This window comes from Falco punctatus (genome assembly GCF_963210335.1).
Source record: "Falco punctatus genome assembly, chromosome: 2".
NCBI classification, from domain to species: Eukaryota; Metazoa; Chordata; class Aves; order Falconiformes; family Falconidae; genus Falco; species Falco punctatus.
In genome coordinates this window covers 121,714,152-121,726,274 of record NC_137581.1, presented here as the reverse complement: position 1 = coordinate 121,726,274, position 12,123 = coordinate 121,714,152, and the positions used below count along the sequence as shown (strand labels likewise).

The 12,123-nt window shown below is 43.0% G+C and overlaps 2 protein-coding genes across 6 annotated transcripts in view; one reads left to right on the top strand and one right to left on the bottom strand.

Moving 5' to 3' along the window:
• Nucleotides 1-12,123, bottom strand: part of CMSS1 (cms1 ribosomal small subunit homolog) — a gene marked incomplete at its 5' end in the record, with an annotated part of 239,809 nt that overhangs the window by 73,442 nt on the left and 154,244 nt on the right. The window lies entirely within an intron of this gene.
• Nucleotides 1-12,123, top strand: part of LOC308059094 (filamin A-interacting protein 1-like) — a 154,814-nt gene that overhangs the window by 39,241 nt on the left and 103,450 nt on the right. For both annotated transcript variants that reach the window (XM_080376016.1, XM_080376015.1), the window contains exon 2: nt 11,053-11,196. The gene's annotated coding sequence lies outside the window, so the exon portion shown is untranslated. The remainder of the gene's footprint in view (nt 1-11,052; nt 11,197-12,123) is intronic.

Here is a 12,123-nt window from a genome sequence, read left to right as displayed (position 1 = left end):
TCCAGTACCCCTCTTTTTAGAAAGTGATGCATTAAGTGTATGTCTGTGGTTGTTCTAAACTTTCAGTTTATTATCAGGCAAAGAAGTCCATCAATCTCATTTAACATTCATGGTGACTGTGGGTACCCTCAAGCCCAGCCCAAGCCAGAGCTCATGAGCTGGCACTGGCACATGGGACCGTTTCTGCTGGCACATCACCTGGGGAGAAGAGGAGGAGGGGTGGCCAGCGCAGCAGCAGCCCAGCCTCCCTGGGCAACGTGGGCGTGTGGGCCAGGCTGGCCAACATGCTTCTGCTGAAAGTTATTTTTTCTTTCTGACCAAGCACTGCATGCAGCAGCCCTGTGTGCTTGTGGGGAACTGTAAAACATTTCAACCGATTCTTTCCAAGTGTGGGGAAAATTACTGCTGCTTATGTAATTTGCCTTTTGCCAAACATGAATCTGGGAGCTCAGCTGAGCCGACATTAGTATTTTTTTAAAGTTAAGGAGCCAAAACATCTTTCAGTCTGGTGCTCTTCTGGCTTCCATCATTAACTATAGATTCTGCTAAAAAGTTACATCACGGTCCTAAACACCCTCTATACCATCAGGATCAAGCAAGGCATTTTGTTTTGGGTGCAGGTCAGAAGGCAAGGTCTGGGAACATGGCTACACTAAGAGCTACACGTAAGCAAACGAGCAGCAGCAGCAGCCCTCCGGCCCCGGGTCCTGCGGGATGCCCACCTTACCCACATGGGCAGTGGGCTAACTTGCTGACCTGCAGCTCCTGGGAAGAGGCAGTCCCAAGTGTCTTCAGGCAATCTGCAAGTTTTCGACCTTGTTTCTTAAATTGGAAACTTATTTAACATCTTAACTGACAGCACATAATTGTACTGTTTTACACACGGAGTCTGTTCATTGCATAACCCTTGAAGAAGTTAATTTAGTTCCTGTTTTCCTATACCACTTAATATAATCATGTGTCACTTAAAGAAGGCATACAAGCCAAGAAAAGAAACCAGAGGCAATTAAGAAGGATCCCTCTCAACAAAAACAACATACTGATTACTTGAAAGACTGTTTCATAATTTGTCTAAAAATACCAGTGATGCATATCAATTTCAAAATTACTACAATTAAACAAATGCAGAAAAACAACTGAAGGAAGACTGTTATAAAAACCTTTTACAGAAGCAATAAACCCCAGATCCTGGAAGGCTTAAAAAGGTCCAAGATCACCTGTTCTTACCAAGTACAAGAACTGACTTATAAACTGCATGAAAATTAAGAACAAAACAATGACAACAGTCTTCAGATTGCATCTGCAATGATAAACAGCTCATCCAAGAGGAGGCCAATCCACCTGACTCCACTGCGACTGACTTTGGGTCGATTCTTACTCTTAGTCAAGTTTCTACTAACTTGAGTGATAGCTGATCATATTGATGCTCAGAAAACGATTGTCTAAAGTTTAGAAACTTAACAGTTGTGTACATATCTAGGGAAAAACAGTCTCTCCTGTTCATCTCACGATACCTTAAAAGAAAACAACCCATGAGGGCATACCAGTGTGAACAGGCATGACAGAAAGCACTAGCTCCCTCTTCTTTCAATTGCGAAGGGGTTATTGCAGGCTTCTCTGCCCATACAACTGCTTAGGGATGACTTCATGTTAGCAAGGTTAAGGGAACAGCTGAAAGCAGCAGTAGCATTTAAAAATACTTTGAACTCATAGGCCTCTAAACACTGTCCAACAGAGAGCAAATTTAAACTAAACAGAGCAGTGGAGTGTTTGTGTCCCTCTCTCCCCTGACTAGACTTTGGAGACCCCGCAAAAAGGACAGTCAGTGCCATCCTCAATTCAAAATCAGCACCCTGCAGCAGCAGAGAATGCTCCTGCATTGTTCTTACATCCACTGCTAATGAACTTGATTAACTGGTCTACAACCCTCTGTTGACTCAGCAGCTGGCAAGTCTGTTTTGGTAACCGTGGGCACCGTTTCCTCCAAAGCTGATCCACATTTCCAGTGTTCCAAGTGACTTTAATATCAGCCACCACCAACTCCGAGGGATGCTACTTTAAAAACAAACAAACAAACAAAACCAAAAAAAACAAAACAAAGAGATCCAAAAGCAAAATAGGTTTGCTTTACTTAGTCTGGCTAAGCATAAAACAGCAACAAAAATCCTACTGCAAAAAATTTGCTATAAAATTCTTACTTCTTTCAACACAATATTCCACCTGAATCCTGCATGTAGGGGTAACAGTACGACAGCCTTAAGACATTTCCAGACACCTCACTACAATTTCTTTTCCAGTAAGCAGACTAATGTCAGCCAGTAAAACTGTGATTCTCCACAAACCAACTATAGGGGTCATCGAAGTAATGGGAACACACAGGAGAGGAAAGCTGGGGCTCAGCACCAGTGTCAGCGTGTCTTGGGCTGTGCTACACCTGACTCATTTCTAGATATTCCAACATGCTCCAAATTGTGAAATTTACTTCGGAAACTTTTCAGATGTCCTTAAAGTTATTTCTGTCATAGCAAAAAGTAAAAGCCAAAGAACTGAGATGCTTGATTTCAATCAGCATGAAGGAAATCTCACGGGGGGGGGGGGCGGGGGGGGGCGGGACGGGACACACCAAAAATAAGGCACCCAAACGCAGTTGATTTTGGCGATGGGTGCTGCTGCTGTTCTTTTGCTGCACTTTGTTTTAAGTAAAGCTACATTTTTTAGAAGTCACAGAGCTCCGTAACAACTTATTAGCTATAACTTGTATTGTTAATCTTTGTTAAGATTCTCCATCACTCAAAGCCTTTAAATCAATATTGGGCACCTCCTTATAAGATAAGCTGTAGCTCAGCCAAGTTTTTTGAGCTATATAAAAACCTGCTAGATTAGGCTCTATGGTTTATGTTTACGTAAGATTGCCACTATGACATAATGTCTCTAACCTTAAGTATCTACTAAGCTATAAAATATCCAAAATACAAAGGCCTTAGGAGCTACTAACTCTAATGGACACTTGTAAAACAGACTGCTATATGACAAATGAGAAATAATTGAGTGCAGTAACTCCAACAGGGGCAACTTCAGCGATGGATGGAAAATACTGCAAGCACTGTTACTCTGCAAATACAGTGCCAAAAATAAAAAATCACATATTATAAGAGGACAAACGCAACTACAGAACATACCTGTCTTACCAGTGCCATGGCAACTATAAGAGAACACACACACTGACCTCAAATAGTAGCAACACTGTCCAGTTAAGAATGTCGTTTATAAGGGAACAAGCAAGAGCTGGCTGACCATGTATCCATAAAAGCTGGGAATATTTTCTGTTTCCAGACAGTGTTTCAATGCCTTTACTATTTTTACAAAAAAGGTGGGTCTGTCCCTGATTTTACAGTCCCTGAGTGCATGAAGTTAACAAGATGCACAGATGCACACTTCAGGGACTTCTAATCCAGAACGCCATGTTTCCACCCACCTTGGAACCTGCTAAAAAATACAAACTCCTTTAACCAGACCCTGATTCCACAGCCTCATCGAATCATTACACAAGCATCCCACTCCTTTCCCTCACCAAATGATGACCTGCTCACACAAATCAGCTGACAAATTCAAAATGATGCAGCTGAATCTGCCTGGTCAGGGATTAACCGGCATTTCAGCCAGTCTGCACACTGAACAGTCTTCACATTACTAAGATTCACCACTCTAACTCCATTAACCACAGTGAATTTGTAATAAATGCTATGTACAATTAGACAGAGCCATAAGAATGGTTTTACAAGGTTGATTTGAGACTCCTTCCCAAAGAAAACCTTGCATGGTATCTTTTACAACTGTCTATCAGGCACTGTCCCTTACCACTGCTGGCTAATTTCAAAAGAGAGAAGTCCTGAAGACAGTATGCTCCTAAAAATCTGGTGAGAAATCAATGCAAAGAATATTTTTTTTTTTTCCGCCCACACATGCTCCAATTAGAAACAGGTGAACTCTGCCATTGTAAGTTTTATTTGATAGTATAAAACCAATGCTGCTTCTGACTGGACGTAGCAGATGCTGGCTCTTGCCTAGCAGAGGTTTCAACACGGAGCACAGCACAACGCTGAAGTTACCGCAGAGTCGGAGGTACCCAAGCAGAAAAGGACACACATCTAGTCATTTGTACATCTTCAGGCCACAAACAGTTTGGATTTGCTTGTTTAACCATAATGTATTTTCCTATTAGCAAATGACAACAAGTACATTCACGAGCTCTCCACATCTGAGAAAAAACCCAAACCAGAAAAACCTGCCCTGGATTAATTATTATTTACCACCTCCTACAATAAATCTAACTGTAACAGAAGTAAGCTTACTCACACACTGCATTGGACATTTAAATATTGTCTAGCAAGCAAAAATAAAACCTGGTGCATACACCCCTCACGTCTTTACAGTGACTAAGACAGTCAACAGTCCAATTTACAAGTACTTCAGGATTTTGTGAAAACAAGATTAACATGGAAACTTCTGCAGCTCAGTGACCTGTTGGAACCAACTCAACACAACTGCTGTGCATATATTTCTTCCCCGTAACACAAGCCTGTCAGCCACCAAAGGGGAAAGGGAAAAAAGGCAAAAAACCAGGGGTTTCTCATTTAATAACCAGTAATAGCTGGTACTGCTATTCTTTACTCTGCTCACTGACTTTTAAAAAGCTGTCACTTAAATGTCTAGAATCCCTTATTTCTGAAAGTCCTAACAACTGCTGCTGTCTGAAGCATCCAGAACGTTACTTGCACATACTTTATAAAAGTGGCATTTGCTAGCAGAAGCAAAGCTTTTAAAGTCTGGGGGAAATAACCTTGGGGTTTTCCCCTTCTAAGAGCTTAAAGTTTTATGAGTGAACCTAAAGGATTGCCAGACTTCTAAAGTGACAACATATTATGAAAAAATCTCCTATGGGTTTTGAAAATTTGAAGTCAGCCACATTTCACAACTGACATCAGGGGGTTTAATATCAGCTCTAATGAAATATAATTCTCCAATGACATAGCTGTGAAGTACAGCATTTTCATTTCACTAGCTGACAGAGAGGTTTCGGCCTTATTATTATTATTTCTTATGTAGAGCCAAAAGCTTTCTGGTCCCTGCACAGACAAGGCCTTTTCCCTACATCTGCTGCGAACGCTGGGCCTGGAGGGTATTTTGCCTAACAGAACAGGTCTCGTGCATTTTCACATGACTGCTACCGCCAAGTCATATGTTAGGGCACAAGACCATGAATACAGGGCAAGGAATAGCTTGCCTCCGTCTTCTCTACAGTTTCAATTTCATTAAATCTCTTTGGGTGGGACTGGATAGTTTCTGGTTTGGGAGAGTTTCACTGTTTTTGAAAAAAAACATGCAGTCAATGAAGAAATTCCAGTCATCAACAAAACCCTGAGGGGAGCAGGGGACAAGCTGAGGATTAAAATGACAGTGTTGTTTTTAAATCTGGCTCTTGTTGAGGTCACATTGCTTCTGCTGGGTGAGAGAGTGGGATTATTTATTTTAAAAGTACAGGTATACGCATAGTTCAGGACAGCTTAACCACACATCAGTAAAAATCAGAAAGCTCCCATTTGCAAATGAATAAACAAACTACATAACCGAGAAGAGCAATTCCTTCCCTAAACCCCAACAAATCAAGAAACAGGGATGAGAGAAAAAGCCAGACTTCTCCCCTGAAGCCTATACCCCCTTGCTGGAGATGAAATAGATGCATGGCAGACAGCAGAGTGGGAAGGGGAGCCTTGCCTACTCAGAAGCCTAGAGTAGTTGGTAGGAGCACCTGACATGGGCATTTTTGTCTGAGTTTGTTGTGGGGATGAACAACAACAGCAATGTTGTACTCGCCCCTTCACCTATGCAATCAGCTCAACACACATTTCTTCAGAACTCTGATGATGTTACTTTGGGAAAGAGATGTGCCTCAGCTTGGCCATTCTCAAGACACTTAAAGGCTTTGGAGACCACATGTTGTGCTCTTGAACAGAGCAACAACTCTTGTGTGACCCAGTGCTCAGGAATCCCGACACCCAGGGGACTCCTCTGCATACACACCCAGCTCCAGTTTAAGAGGTAATTTGAAAGTCTCTCATGGCACAGTACACAGTAACAAATCTAGGCCTGACCTGACAAAACATAAACGCAAAAGAAGAAAAGGATAAGAGATCCTGACAAGTATAAAGGGGAAGCCACTGTTGCTAATCTAAATGCAACACCTCCAAGTGGTGATTGTGAGTGGAAAGCAGCAGGGCGCAGCACCTCCACTGCGGCGCTGATGCATACACACTCAGCTTGGGTGGAAGAAAGAATCAGAACCACCACTTGGCATGTTAAACTGAGAAACGGAGAGAAAAGCTTACAAAAACCACAAGGGACAGATGTCTGGTGAGAGTTAAAATCACAGTTTGTTTGTGGGGTGTTGCCATCCTGTATAATTCTTGTGGTAACACCTTGTTGGCTTCATAAAACCTAAAAGCAGTAGATCAGTAGCAACTTCCCCTTCGGACTGGACTCTGATCAAGGCAACTCAGGGCCCACGCCTCCTTTTTGCATCTTTCTATAATCTTCAAGGATGTTTTTAATGGGGGTCTACAGCACTTGAACTGCAACCTTAACACAGTATGAATCCTTAGTGAACAACAGCTGCACATCAGCTCCATTCAAGGCTAGCAGAAGCTGAAAAGCAACCATGTTTAGTTTTTCAAGTTTGGGGGGGCAGGTGAGGAGGGGAAGAGTCTGCGTAATACATTACGGTACAGCTTGCAGTGGTGGTGGTTGTCTTTTGGTGCCACAGTTCATTTCCAAAAAGATAGCTGTGCAGGATGAAGTAAGTGTTATCCTTCAGTTTCTCTAGACTGCTGACAAATACTAGACTGGTCTCCAAGGCTGATGGAATACAGAAGAGAAAACACAGCGCATGACCTCCCCAAACCAGGCAAAAGCTTTGGTTCTCTCTGGAGGATGCTGTGGGAAGAGGTGGAAGATAAATGGGGTCTGGCAGTCTTTCCCAGCTCCATGCAATCAAGTGTAAGTTAGCAACAAGACAGATCTCCTCTCCTCTGAAGGGCTGTTTGAAGCTTGCAGGAGGGGACAGCACAGTAAGGGAAAAAGTGCCATGCACGTCTGCTCACCACAGACCCAAGAGGTCGTGGCTGGGACTCGCTAACATGCTTGCTGGAGGCTTTGCTCAGAAAGGAGAGAATCAGAATCATGTAAGGATGGTGGGGCTTGGCCCACTGCAAGTGCTGGTGTTTATAATGGACAACAGAGTGTCACTAGATGCCTGGTACAGACACTCATGGTCTGCTTTTCACAATGTCAGGTAACGATGCCTTGTAATGAGATTTCATACAGTAGGTCCTTAAGTTAAGGAACTGCATTCTGTGCTAGTGGGAAATGGTCTGCACTGACCATACCCAATAAGCCACTGGCCAACCAACCATGTTTCCATAACCGTTTACCAGCATCTGTTCTAAGGCACCACCGTTTCTTAAGTGGTCCCTTGCCTCTAATCTTAGAGGACAATGTAAGCCTAAACCCAACAAAATCCTCTTCTCCAAAGAGAACACCCCTTTCATCAAGCACTGAAGCAATAAATGGCTTAGGAAGGGGGGAAACTAGTTGTTGCTAAAGCTATCTAGAGCCCCTGCCTGTGAACTCAAAAATACGATTTCTCACGTGGCTCTAGAGTCTCAATATGCAAAGTTATACTAAAATGGTATTAAAACTTTTACATCTTCCACCCACGCAAATGAAGCAGTCCCCTCCTACCCCTCCACAGCTTCCAGCCTCAAATATCCTGGCATAAAATAGTCAGACAAAATAGGTGACTTATGTTTTTATTGGTTCCTCCAGACTATGACGACATTTCCTAAAACATTGAGCCAGGAAACTATTAATGTCTCTGAAAAAGTGGAAAGGGTCAGGCTATTTCAAAGGGCATGTGTTTGCTATGAAGCCTTTGTTATAGATGCATAGGCCACTTAAGATTTGATTACTAACAACAAAAGTATTTAGCGTTCACATAACATTTCTAGCTTTATGGAACATTATGAACGTATTTGTAGCACCTCTGTGTTACGAAAGTACAACCAACCCCTCTTCACCTTTTTGAGAATTAATATAAGAAGGTTGATCAGCTTGCCTAAGGTTTTGTAAAGTAGTATATCCATTCCAAGATCAGAATTCCCTGCAGATTTGTATGTGCTCCCAATCTCAGGCTGTTATTGGAGGTAGAAATGGAAACGGTCTCAACTTACCAACATTAAAAAAAGGAAGACCATGAAGATTTTCTAGATTTATCTCAGCTGCGTTGGCCTGCATTTGGCAGCACAAGTCAGGTCAAGCATTTGCAGGAGAGGTCAGAGATACCTTAAAAAAGTTCTGTCTGTTTTATATATGAGAACTAAACCCAACCAATTTTTACTGTTACAGGAGCACAGCAGAACAGAAAGACAGATCACACGGAGGCTCCACCAAACCTAATTTTCTAGTATGTACTACATGTATATACCTCTTTGTTTTGTCTCCTTTGTCAGCAGGTTGGGGAGTTATCAAGGGGGACACGATGACTTGCACAGAAGCCTTGGAAGTAAGGGTGCTCCAAAGGCATCACCACTTCATTCATGGCCAGATTAATTTCACCCACAAAACCCAGTTCTGATCCTGACTGCACCAGAGTGTGCACGAAGGTCAGTTCCTTAACACAGGAGTGCAAAGCAGACTTAAACCCAACCTACCTACAACACATACAGTGTGAGGCATTTTACACAGAAAGAGTGCTGAGGCATCCTAAAAGTATGAGTGGCTCTGCTCTTACTGACTCAAGAACCTCGCTCATCGGTCATGCCCCAGCCAAGCACCGGCTGGTCACACCATCACACCAAGATGCTGCAGGTAAAAATCCCACTCTTGGCACAGTGCCATCTCCTGGGCAAGCAAGGCTGGAAAACACCTCACGCCTCCCGTCACTCCTGCAGCATCTGATGTTTTAGTGTCATTTCCCATGTGCTGGCAGGCCAGGGGTTACCTCTGTTCTCATGAGGCAGCCATGACCTCATGGGAAGAGCTGCAGACTGTTCACAGCTCCACCATGCGATGTGAGGGCCGGCAGCCATTCTTCAGAGAGGCGGCAGCTGTGCAAGCCAGCACTGCACAAACCCACACCTTCAAGTTCACTCTGGGTTGCAGGCTAATCACAAATTAGCAATCAGGGCTTCCTTTCAACATCCAAACAGGAAATGGGAGTGGAGGAAGTGAAAGTTTAATAATTCCTTACATGTTAACGAGCTACGTGAGCCACCCCAATAAAGAAAAAGTTTTGCTAAGTGAACTTAAGCCTAGCACATAATCTGCCCTGATAGCAAGCATTTGTCTTTAAAACCAAGATGCGAACCTTGGAAAGAAAACAGATGCAACCATTGCATTCAGCATAGCTTAATTTCCAGGATCAGATGACATCAAGCCATGAAATACAGTTGAGGATCCCACCTTACTGTGTAATCACAAGTGTTGAGATTACAGTCCTCAAACCAAATCAGAAGTGGTAATCCTGGCATCTCTCTTGAAACATTCAGAAAAAAACCCAAACCAAAACCAACAGATTAGAAGGGTAACTTTTCAGTTATCACACTGTTAAAATCTGTAATGACCTCTGACAAAGGAGCAAGAAAATCAGACACTATGTGTTAGCTCCATTTGTTTCCATTACTTTGGGCCTACTGTACTCATTGGCTCTGCATAACTCACAGCATCTACCTGGCCACACAGTAGAGGGTCAGGAAAGGTGGGGAACAAAATCCCTGTGGGACAATGAGAACCCTAAAAGGAGCAAAGGACTCTCATGCCTCCATGCCAAATGCAGTGCAGAACATCTCTCCCCATCTTCAGGTCACCACATCACAGCCCCTGGCAAAAGTGAAAAGCCCGTCTCATTACACACTCCGAACTTGGCGCTATCTTCACTGCAGGAAAAGAAAAAAAAGCCTAGTGCAACTGTTGAGTAATTTTCAGGAGTTCAAGACAGATGAAAGGCCAGTTTCCTGGTTGCCTAGAGATATTAAGACAGATTAGGGACAAAACGAAGATGACTTATATGGGTGGATGCAGACTGAAGTTTTGAAAGACCAAAACTGCCCCAGGACTATAAGGCAGAACTCCTTGATTTTTATGGATGGGCCTAGCAAAAAAGCAAAATCTCTTGGAAGAAGTTGTAAGACTCAACAGTACAGAAAGAGATTATTTATTTAAGTGGGCTGCAAGGATAACAGAGCAAAGGCAACGGAATTTGGAAAAAATGCCTGATGTCAGTATATCCACTGCACAATCTCATTATCTCCCAGGCATGCAAGAACAGACATATAACATAGATAGTTACCATGGCCCACAATAAACTGGCTGGAGTAAATAAGGAGTTAATCCTGTGTGGGTGCATGCTTTGCATTATGGAGTGTGAAGGCGGGGGTTCCTCCCGAGTTTCAGCAGTAGACACACAGGCAATCCCAGCTCCAATGCAGCATTTACCATCAAGTGCTGCCTGCCATAAGCCACCTCAATGTACTTGTTACACCACGCACATGGCTGGAAACGGGGACCTTACTGTGAACTCATGTTATTGCTCTGAGCAACAAAACAAAGGAGAGAGAGTCTGTTGTACACATGAACTTCCATCCTGGACACTCCAAGGTCAGATAGTTTTCACAGTAGGCATTCCCTGTTTCCAAGGTGACCCAAGGTGGATCAGATACTTAATCAACCCGGGGTTTTAGACCACTCATTAGCAAAATCTCTCCAGAAGAAGAGTTTTGAAAGCTGAAAAACAATGACTCTGTAAGACTGATAGTTTTTTTGATTGTTTGGTTTTTAAGACTTAATCATAGGTAGGCATGACCCGCTTTCACTGGCAATGCTAATACTCTTTCCAAAGGACTCGTACCGCGACCTTGCACTCCAAGACTCATAGTAACACCTGTGTCCAAGCATTTACTTCTGTGGAGTCACCGACTGCCTCATTCACTTCTCTCTTAGGATGTTTGTATCCAGGGCAGCAATGCCACTTCCTACCACATGAGGAACCACCATGATGACTTTGCGGGACTGCCACACGCTCAGTTCCCAAAATGACAGCATCTGCCAGAACATTCAGGTTTCCAGCCTGTGATGCTCCAGCAGGTTAGTTGATCTTCACCAAACTTTTATAGTACCAAACTCTTTTCCTTAAGCCAGAGATTTCCATTTTTCCTTGTCTCTTCTCCCAGTAAGCAAGGTGAAAGTTTCCAGACAAGGTTACTTTGGTAAGGGGCACTGAACAGCTCATACCTGTTTAGCAGCTATGACTGTATCAGCAATCCACTGCCAAAAAATGGAGGAGGCATGTGGTTGACAATTCTTAATGAGTGACAAATTATGATCCGTGTCCTCCTTGTTCTACATTCGCACAACATCCAAGCTCACATGTTCCTTTTGCTTAAGTGTCTAAAGCAAGATGTAGTTGCAACCAGTTCCCTTGGACCAGACACCAGGTAGCTCTTAAATAATAATAATAATGATTCATCATGAGATGCTTGTACTGGATCTCACCCAAAAACCTTCTCTATATTGCATCTATTACTGTTGTGCTGCAATTGCTGTCTCAAAGCAAAGCAAGAGCTCTGACAAATATATACATGAGATCATCCAGACGAGGAGACTGTATGATTGCAGAGGTGTGGTAATTCTTGACAAAACAGATTATCTTTTTCAGTCTGTCTTCCAAAATGAAGATTTTCTTGGATGATGAACTCAGGAGTTCCCAGAGTTTTGTCCATGGAGGGCAGCTTAATGGGTGGGACATCAGGCTAGGGGCTGTATAACAAAAAAACTATCTGCATGACAGTGCAGAACAGCCGCAATTTTAAAATCCCTCTGAGGATCATACATAGCAGATTTCCTGGTCAGCCTCTAGGAACCCTTGACTCAGATGCTGAATTCTTGTGAGGAATATAATTGATCCTTGTGGGATTTTTTCCTCCTCAAAAACACATTACTGAAGGTTTTCTTTTTTTGTGATGACTACTGGGCTGTGTGTTACACAAGCAGAAGACTGACAAGGCAAGAGCC